The 10,136-nt window shown below is 45.0% G+C and overlaps 1 long non-coding RNA gene across 2 annotated transcripts; it reads left to right on the forward strand.

Moving 5' to 3' along the window:
- The first annotated feature begins 624 nt into the window (after positions 1-624).
- Positions 625-6,305, forward strand: LOC135387289 (uncharacterized). Of its 2 annotated transcripts, XR_010421018.1 has the most exons (6): positions 625-794; positions 932-1,017; positions 1,493-1,594; positions 2,503-3,346; positions 3,506-3,688; positions 5,311-6,305. It is a non-coding gene; the product is annotated as an uncharacterized LOC135387289 (long non-coding RNA). The 2 variants fall into 2 exon arrangements; XR_010421017.1 differs by having other exon boundaries at positions 2,503-3,688.
- Positions 6,306-10,136: the final 3,831 nt, after the last annotated feature.

Below are 10,136 nucleotides of genomic sequence, written 5' to 3' on the forward strand. Positions count from 1 at the left end.
GACTCCTATTAGTGCGATTACAAATTTTCGTCATCGTTACCATAGCGAAAGCATAGTCTCGCATCCTTTGGCTGTTTCTCTCCGAGGTGCACGTGACAGGAAGCGAGCAACTTCCTCTTCCTCGTCAAAGAGGGTACCCTCTCCTCTACGATAGCTTTGTGAATCGCGCTTACGACGACGCCGTACGCGCGTCGCAGGCTACGACGTCTTAGCGCATCTTAGCGTAACTTACAATCGCGTTTGTGAATCCGACCCCAGATCAAGACGTGTAAATCTCGAAAAAGGGTTATGCTCTCTGACAATGACGACAATGGTGAGCCAGATATTGTTCAAGGAACGAAGAAAGGTCAGTTCGCAACTAGGGGTGCATAATTTGTAGGCTTCTCTTTAATGCGATTTTATTTTGCAGCTTCTCAGTGTTATGTTCCTCTAGCGCCAACATTGCCGCCTCGACTGCTCACAACACATTCAAGCACGATACGGTCGTAGGTAGCAGCTTTGGTTTCAGCTTGGGGTGTACAGGGGATAAGAACTGTGTGCACACTGCCTGTGATGTTTCTTGCGTGATGTTGATATATTATCTCTTTGACTAGCTCTACTCATTGTGCATGAGAAGCAGCTATGCATGCCTCATGTTTCATTTGCGCAACAGGTGCAGTCGCCCCTTTGGGCAGTTCTGGTGAAGCTGCTGCTATTCCAAGTCATCCGTAACGTCCAAGTACAGTATGTTGTACCGTGTTTTCGGGGTCCACCTACAAACCGTGATCCCTTGCTGATCAATTCAACCTGCAGTGGTAGGTGGCTACTTTGCTGTCACATTGCTGCATACTGTAATACCTCTCGTTTCTTCGTTTACCACAAGGGAAACTTTCGTGGTCGTATATTTGTTTCTGCTCATAACTGCAGCTAAACCATCCCTGTGTACATTTAGGTGTGGTATCGCAGGGGCCCAACACAGAGACACCAAGTTTGCTAGAGTCTGCAATTGAGAATGCTGTTCTCTACATGAACCAGCAGGTGGGTGGTAGGAATATGATAGTGGAGAATATACGTTATCAGTGCGTTACCAACGGACTCCCTTTGCGGATCCAGTGGGAAGGTGAAAATTAATGTTGTGGAATGAAGATGAGAGCCCTGTTTTTCATTTTTAGTAGATGTTCATTTTTTTTTTATTCAACTATAATGCCAGCCAACTGAGGTCGGCCAAGGCATGAATGTACATACATCATTCAACGTACAACAACATTTCACTAAGTCGTATATGTAGCATGTAATCTATCACAAAAAGACTGCGACGACTGGGCACATACAACACTGTTTGGAAGAGCATTCCATTCAATAGCGGTGCGGTGAACGAAAGAATACTGGTAACAATTCACCCTCGGTCGAAAAGTGTCTACATGCCGGCAATGGCGAATTCTGCTCTGTTGAGTGGAACTCTGTTGAGTGGAACATTTGCTGTTGAAATGCGTTCTTGATGTGACTTTTACAGGTGACCAGCGCTCTGCCTCGTTTCCGCACACGCACATAGAGCAGTCTCCCTGCCTGTCACCTTCAATAACTCTCTCCAGTAATTCTCAAAATGAATCAACTGGTAAGGACTTGTAAACGACAAAGTTAATGTTTTGGTCATAACTGCACTGACACCGCTGTAGTTTGGACTGAGACATGAATAGCGCATGAGTTACGTCGTGAGCAGTGCGATACTAGAGTGCGCAGACACACTTTTTACAAGTGAGGACAAGACGGTAACTGTACCATGCGGTCTATTTACAACTCCAGCAGAGCAAGTTGTGTCGTCCATTTTGGGAAGATGCGCATTATATCATACCGCATGCTTGTGTGGGAAAGTATGTGCAGCCGTGGGAGCACAAAGTTCTTGGAGTAAAGTAATTCCTCATGTGGCAGGTTCTGCACCTGCAAACTGCAAAAGCTAGTCGAGGCCATGTTTCTCGGTATGGAATCACGCTTACATCGACATTGAGCTACTCGCACTCCAACTCCATTGAACAGCAGTCTGGGAAATGTTTCGTTTTCTTACCACTACTCTTTTATACCGACAAAGTACAGATCTACGTTACTAGTACATCATAGTGTGCGCAAAGTTGCCCTTATTGATACTTCCAAATACTGTAAACGTATTTGTATTCACGATGTTATTTTTGCGAATTTCGTGACCAGTAGAAAAATTGCGAATTTCGCGACCACAGCTTTTATCCCGCGGAAGGAAACAGTCCTGCGATTGCGAAACTAAATACTCGTGAATAACTTTGCCAATGACTGAATGCGCTACTCGCGAAAATTAATACATCGCCATAACAATATGTTTACGGTATTATGATGTGTATTGGATAGGTGAAACCACTGCTGAAGCCAAATGCATACTTTGGGTGGTGAGTTGAGTTATCAAGAGTTCAGTGCAAAATCAGTTAAACAGCACCTCTATTGTGCCAATTAATATTGTAAGTGTACTTAAGAGGCGTTTCACTCATTCGTTTCCAGCGTCTGCTAGAGTTCACCACAACACCATTACGGATGCTGTTGTAAAGAGCACTGTAGAAGCTGGCTGCCCTGGGCCAGTGACAGTGGTGGTGGCCGAATTGGAAGGCGAAAGAAGAAGCAGACAGCAGAGGTGTGAGAAAAGAAACATCCCATCAGCGAAAGATGCCGTTTTGTTGCAGGACCAGTCAGTGCGCCACCCAACTGCACTCCTGCTGTATTCTCTGTGCACTATTTTAAGTGCACAATGGACACGTTCACAGGAGTCCCACATGTGGACGAACCACAGCGGAATGGTTTTCCTGTAGCCTAGATATCTGTAGCTTTCTACCTCAGTAGTACCACACCTGCAAGGCGGTTGTTGGTATTTGGTAAATGAAAACAGGCGGCTGTGAGAAGAACATGGGGTACAGGTAAGATGATGATGATTATTCAGGTTTTTATGGCGCACGGACAACTAAGGTCATAGTGCGCCAAAGCTATGGTGAAAAGACAATGGGGATGGTTGGTGACTATGTAAAAGCAACAAGATTAAACTAAAACCATAGTTTTAGAAATGTTTAGACAGTAAAACAAGATACATGAGCAGCTGGGTAAAACTATATTGCATTTAAATACCAATATCTTTAAAATAGTTAAAAACTCTCATGAAGGGTAAAAGAGGCTCATCACCCAACAACAAGGCTGGATGAAGTGGCAACTGATATCTGTAAAGCTCTTTAAAGTGATACTGACGATGAGGTTCATATGCAGGACACGTAATTAGGATGTGCAGCACAGACAGCTGCTCCCCACACTGCGTACATTCCGGTGGTTCCTCTCGGCGCAGTAAAAAACCATGTGTGAGGTGTGTGTGACCAATGCGTAAGCGACTAAAAACTATTGAATGGAGACGATTTTTAAAACTCGGTATGCTTCCTAAAATTGTGTTTTTTGACATCCAAAGCTTGTTGTTTTCTCGTGTAGCCCACTCTCGTTGCCATTTCACATTAATTTTCCTCCTCAGGACTGACCTAAGGTCTTGAGAGGGACTCTCCAATAGGCCCACTTCAGAAGAGAGCGCAGCTGCAGCTGCTGCATCTGCGAGTTCATTGCCGGGTATCCCAACGTGGCTGGGAACCCAGCAAAAACCTAAACAGAGACCTTTTTTGATTACCTTGGTTGCAAGATATCGGGCCCTTAATACAAGGTGATTTTTCTGTTTCTGTATTGTACAGATGGCTTTAAGAGTGAATCGCTGTAGATGATCGAAGACTTGATCTGACGGTCTAGGATGAAGCTAAGCGCCATGATTATTGCATATAGCTCTGCAGCAAAAACTGATGCAGAGTTTGGAAGCCGCTGAGACTTCGTGCAAGATTCAGTAACCATTGCACAAGAAACGGATGTGCGTGTCTTTGACCCATCGGTATAAAAAGCAGTGTGATCTCCAGAGCTTTCGGCTACATAACTGAATTCTTGTTGGAGCACACATGGTGGAGTGCCATGTTTGTTATATTTAGCTAAACAGTAATTGCATTCTGGAAGTACGTCCCACGGCGGAGCTCCCACACACGCTTGCAAAATTGGTGTGTGATACTCAATGAACTCATACGTTTCGATTCCCTGTAGCACACGCATACTAAAAGGAGGTATAACTGTGGGTTTACTGAGAAAGAACTGCTTAAACCGTGTCTCCCTCACAGACTGGAGTGCAGGATGTTTTGGATAGCCTTTCACTCTAAGCGCGTATGATGCTGAGAGGTAGAACCTACGTCTCTCCAATGACCACTCCTTGGATTCGACATATAGACTCTCAACTGGTGATGTACGAAAGGCACCAGTTATTAAACGCAACCCCTGGTGGTGAACTGGGTTCAAAATCTTGAGAACAGATTCGCGGGCAGATCCATATACAATGCACCCATAGTCCAATCTTGACCTCACTGTCGAAATGTAAATTCTATGCAACGTGTCACGATCTGCGCCCCAGGATCTGTGTGACAGCACCTTTAAGAGGCTTAGGGACTTGATGCATTTAGTTTTAAGGCTCTTGATGTGCGGTAGAAAAGTAAGTTAGCTATCAAACGTGACCCCAAGAAATTTGTGCTCACTCTTAACAGTGAGGTCCTGTCTATTCAGCTTAAGAGTAGGTGGAGGAAGCATTCCTCTGACCCTAGAGAAGTGAACACAGACAGTTTTCTCGTGCGAGAACTTAAACCCATTTTCGAGGGACCATGTGGTAATCTTGTTTAGAGCTAGCTGCATCTGACGCTCGCATATCGCTAGATTTGTAGAAGGATATGATATTTGAATGTCATCTACGTATAAGGAGTATGACATGGAACGAGGAATTACATTGGCTACTGAATTGATTTTTACAAGAAAGAGTAACACTCAGGACAGATCCCTGTGGCACTCCATTCTCTTGAACCAGAACACGCGATAGCGTCGTTCCAAGTCGTACTTGGAATGTCCTGTTTTGTAGGAAGTTCATGACGCACCTGAGTATGCGCCCCCTGATCCCAAAAGAGTACAGATCTTGTAGGATACCATACCGCCAAGCGGTATCGTATGCCTTCTCAAGATCAAAGAAAACAGAGAGGCAGTGTTGTCTTCGGACGAAAGCTTCACGTATCATTGTTTCTACTCGAACGAGGTGGTCTGTTGTGGACCGCCCGGCACGAAAACCACACTGAAGTTCAGAGAGACATTTGTTTTCCTCTAGAAAATGGACGAGCCGACCACTGACCATACGCTCAAATGTTTTGCCGATGCAGCTTGTGAGAGCGATAGGTCGATAGCTAGTTGGATTTGAAGGGTCTTTTCCAGGTTTTAACAGTGGAACAACGGTGGCAGTTTTCCATGCGGATGGTAATGTGCTGTCTGCCCAGATTCGGTTGAAGAAACGAAGCAAGCATTCTTTCGATGTTTCGGACAAGTGCTGAAGCATGGAATATGTCACTCGGTCTGGACCAGGTGAGGTAGCCTTTGCTGAAGATAATCCCCGCCACTCATTCGAATTCTCTTCTTTTCTGCGGTGTCTTTGATCTTAAGAAAGTTTTTACTATAATGAGATAAGTCAGAAATTCTTTGGAAATGCTCCCCAAGCGCATTCGCCTGCTCCTCTAGGCTTTCATATACCTGACCGTTAACTTCTAAAAGAGGGACAGAATGACTGATGTGTTCTCCTCTGATTTTGCGAAGTCTGTCCCATACCACTTTGGATGGGGTATTACAAGACAGAGACGATACAAAGGCGTGCCAAGAGGACCGCTTAGCTTGCTTGCGTGTCCACCTGGCCTTTGCTCTTGCCTTTTTAAAAAGTAGGAGATTTTGTGATGTGGGGTACCTCCGAAATGTGCCCCATGCCCGATTTTGCAGTTTGCGAGTTTCCTCGCATTCACTGTTCCACCAGGGTTTAGGTCGCTTTGGGAGACGACCGGAAGCCTGGGGAATGAATTGTGTTGCTGCATCGAGGATGATGTTACTAATAAGATTGCTAGCTTCCTCGATTGTCACCCTATCAATAGGAATCAGAGAGAGGTCACATTTTTCAGAAAACTGATTCCAGCCAGCTATTTCAAATTTCCACCTGGGAGGGCGTGTCGTCAAAGTGTCGACTAGAGTAAGGTATTTTAACACCACTGGGAAGTGGTCACTTCCAGGTGGGTTTTGTTTTACAGTCCATTCTATCTACTGAAACAAGGATGGACTGCAAAAAGACAGGTCTAAGGCTGAGAGAGTCTGACTTGAAGAATGTATGTATGTGGGTGCCCTTGTGTTTAAGAGACAGATGGATGTTGATAATAAAAATTTCTCTAACATTTTCCCTCGAGTGTCAGTTCTTGTACTGCCCCAAAGTGGATTATGAGCATTAAAGTCACCTAGAACTATAAAAGGACTTGGAAGTTGGCTGCATAAATCTTCTAATTCTTTTTGTGTAATAGTGTCTGATGGCGGCAAGTATACCGAGGAGATGGTGACGATCCTGTCTAAACACACCAGCACAGCTACAGCTTCCAAGTTTGTAACTAGGTGAATTGCTTTTGTTGGGAGAGATCGTCGTGTGATGGTCGCTACACCACCAGATGCTCGGGTGACGTCACTTCGATCTCTTCGAAATATGTTGTGTTTACGCAGTGGATTTTGTGTTGGATTGTTCGAATATGTTTCTTGAAGACAAAAACATGCAGCATTATATGTCTCGAAGAGATCGTTCACATCATCTAAGTTAGAGAGAAACCCACGACAATTCCATTGGAGGATCGTGTGCTGCATAATAGTTGCAGTACTAAAAAGTAGTAGTAAGTGTGTCAGAAACTTTTGCCGATGACTTTGAGGAGCTTTCATTATCTATTTTTTGTTGGAGGGGTGACCCGCGGTCTTGTGGGTTTCTTCCGCGCAGCCGCAAGCTCCTTGTCAGATATGTCAGGGAGTGACCCACTCCCCGACAGACTAGCTCTATTCTTTTGGAGGACTTGGGAGCTCGTGCTCGCAAAGGAGGGCTCAGAGCTCGTCTCGTCCTCGCAATCCATGGATGTCACCTCCGTGGACTGTGAGGACAGAAGTGGCGTCGGTGTAAGTGACGCCACTGGAGTTTCGGGGACTGGAGGTGGATGTGCACCTCCTTGGACTTCATTTGTGGTTGTTTCTGTCAGTGGTGATTGCTCGGTCTGTGTGTACTGTGTTACTAGTTTTACTTTCTGTTTCACGGCTGTGGCAAAGGATTTTTCGAAAAAGATGGGAGCTACTCTTTTTCTGGCTTCTGGGTAACTGATGTTCTGTGTAACCGGGTGTACCCCGTTACCCACTCTTAATAATAAAACTTTTGAAATCCACGCTAAGAAATCCACCCTTCAAATTCCAATCCTTTCAAATTCAAACTGTCGAAATAAATCACAATGGGTCTATGCAGTCCAGTGTTAAGCATGGTTTTACGTGAGAAAATCAGTGTTTAAGAAGGTCACACTCCAGAATAACGAGTCTTTATGCAATTCTGTGTGGTATTCAGCATGTATCTCTCAATTATTCATCAATTTAATTAAGTTAGAGGCGTAAATAACTACGCGTATGAATACTAGGAAAACAACGCTTCAGAGGTTCGGCCAGTCCTCCTCAGGTACCCGCGGACGCGGCTGTAGAGTATGTACCACTGCGCCCATACACCATGTTGCAAGCTCATTGGCCTAGACTGTGCGCGCGCTCCGATTGGTCGAGAACGTTTTGAAATCGCATTTTGTACGCGCGCATGTGCGTACAGCGTCTCGGCCGTTTCAGCATAGTTTCGAAATAGCATGGCCGGCATGTCGTCCTCCTGTGTTCGGTGGTGTCAATCGACAGAACAGTTTGCAGAACTATGTTCGCGGATTTATTCGTGCGTTATTGTGAGTCTACGCGTGCTGTGCTGTTCCTGGACACAACTATTATCCCACGAACAATTTGTCAACTGCGGTACCGGAATGCTTCATGAGTTGGAGCGTGAAGAAAACGTTCGCGCGCCGTTGGATTTCGAGGACTGTCAACAAACACAGGATTACGTGCCACAGAAGCGCTTTTCGCTTCGCTATAATGGATGCACCGCAGGCAGCGAAAGAAGATGCTCATCATGAAATGGTACGCACTCATGAGACTGGCTCTCGGTATTAGGAGTTGAACGGTGTGTTCGTTCTGCTTCATGTTCGAACTTTGTCCCAGTGTGTCAGCAACGCAGTGGGCTTTGTACGCACAGGACACCCATGTATCAGATCTTTGAATTAGTGCTTTGTATCAAATAAATCTTTATTTTACCCCAAAATCGCTTTAGTTATTTTGAATACCGAGTAACGGCGGCAGGCTTGAAATCCAGTAGAAGTCGATGGTAGCCAGGACCGACCGAAAAGCCAGCCAGACATGGGGGCTCCTGATTGGCCGACTGGTTGTGCATAATATCCACCACGTCGCAATTTCATTGGTCGTGTGCCCAGTGTTGTGTGAATTATCTCAAACTATGGGCTCTATGGGGAGCTGTTAGAGCCTGGTTCGGCCGTTCGGCTACTATTGGGGACGAGGCTATTAGAGAAAATGGAGTAACGACGGAGCTGTATGGTGTTGCGTGATGTGCTGCATGAAAAGGATAAGTGCACTGCAAGCTCTAATAAAGCATATGTTTCTTCTGCCGATTTCGTCAGGTATTTTTCAGACGTGTAACGACTTGGTGTGCTAACACGCGCGTGTAACTTATGAAGGAATTCATTGGTGAAGTGACATTGATGCAGTCGTAGCTGTTTTGGAGAGGCGATCTGGTAGCGAAAAATGCCCACGATAGGCAACATATAAAACGTACCGCAAAACTGCTGTGTCTACCATTTGTCACGACGGTAATCACGTACATCACGGTAAACATCATGGAAACGTCTCTTGCTTTCCTCGGCCTCGGCCTACGAAGAACCGCTAATGTTATGTTTGATAAGCGCCGCGAAAAGTGGTTTAGCAAGGTAGAACTGTGCCGGGAACGCCGTCACATGAGGGATGTGTTTAATTAAATCACAGTGAAAGATAGCAAAGGAATGTTACTGGTCATGTAGAAAGCAGATCTCGTTCACCAACATATCAATGGATTGTTTAAATAGTGTTCCTGTCAATGGACAACTGACGTTTTCGCCCCGTCTATACTGAGAAATGTTGGCCCAGAGCTTGGTTTCTGGATGCCACAAAACACTTCTCGCCAATGTGGTGCACTGTGACTCAATGGGGCATTTACAGCTCAGTGTCATTACCACATGAGGCAAGTTGGCTCTCTCAGGTGCTGTAGAAGATCCAGAGTATATTCTTTGTCATTGCCCACACTACTGAGCTTTCCAAACTGCCATTTTTAGATCTCAATAATCTGAACTCCTGCCCCTCTCTCTAAAATTTCTTGGCCTATAGCTAAATCGAGCCCACGAATGCCTGCTCTCGAAGCTCTTTTGGCAATTCTGGACTCCATGGGACATTATTTCCTTCCTCACACCACAAGCAGCTATGGGGTAGAGTACCGCCCCAGGCAATGAAACTCTCTGTCCATCTCAAAATAAAGTTGATGAACAGCATCTGCAACTTCTGTGAGGTGGTTTAAACCACTCTTATAACTACATGATACAGACAAAATACAGAAACCGACACTTCCTCAGGTAGGACCTAAGGAAGCGTGGACCTCCATGCGAAACCTTGTACAAATTAAACTTAAACAAAAATCTTCAGTGTCGGTTTCTGTATTTTGTTTATGCGATCTACAGGACTTGACTCCCCTCTTCGTATATCAACCACATGTTATGTGTAACCTAGGAATGCTGGTATGTGGGTGGAGTGACTAGTTTGCCACAGTACCACAAATAGGAACACAAATGGCTGATAAATCTGCTACAGAATCTGGGCCAAGACGATGAGCACTTGGAATCATCACAGTTTTCAATACCATGCAGAGGAAGATAGAGTAGAGTACCCTCAAATTTTGTACTACTTTTTCTGAATTACTCGTAATTATGCAGCAGCTACATAGGCAGCAGTTAAAATGCTACTCAGAATTGCCAAAACTTCATGCTAGCACTCAATTCTTTTTTCAAACTTTGGTTTGTGATGTGATGAATGTTTCGGTGACTTCCATAGGCCCAGTTTCACCAACTCTGCTTAACTGAACC

The sequence above is a fragment of the Ornithodoros turicata genome, chromosome 3 (genome assembly GCF_037126465.1).
Source record: "Ornithodoros turicata isolate Travis chromosome 3, ASM3712646v1, whole genome shotgun sequence".
NCBI lineage: Eukaryota > Metazoa > Arthropoda > Arachnida > Ixodida > Argasidae > Ornithodoros > Ornithodoros turicata.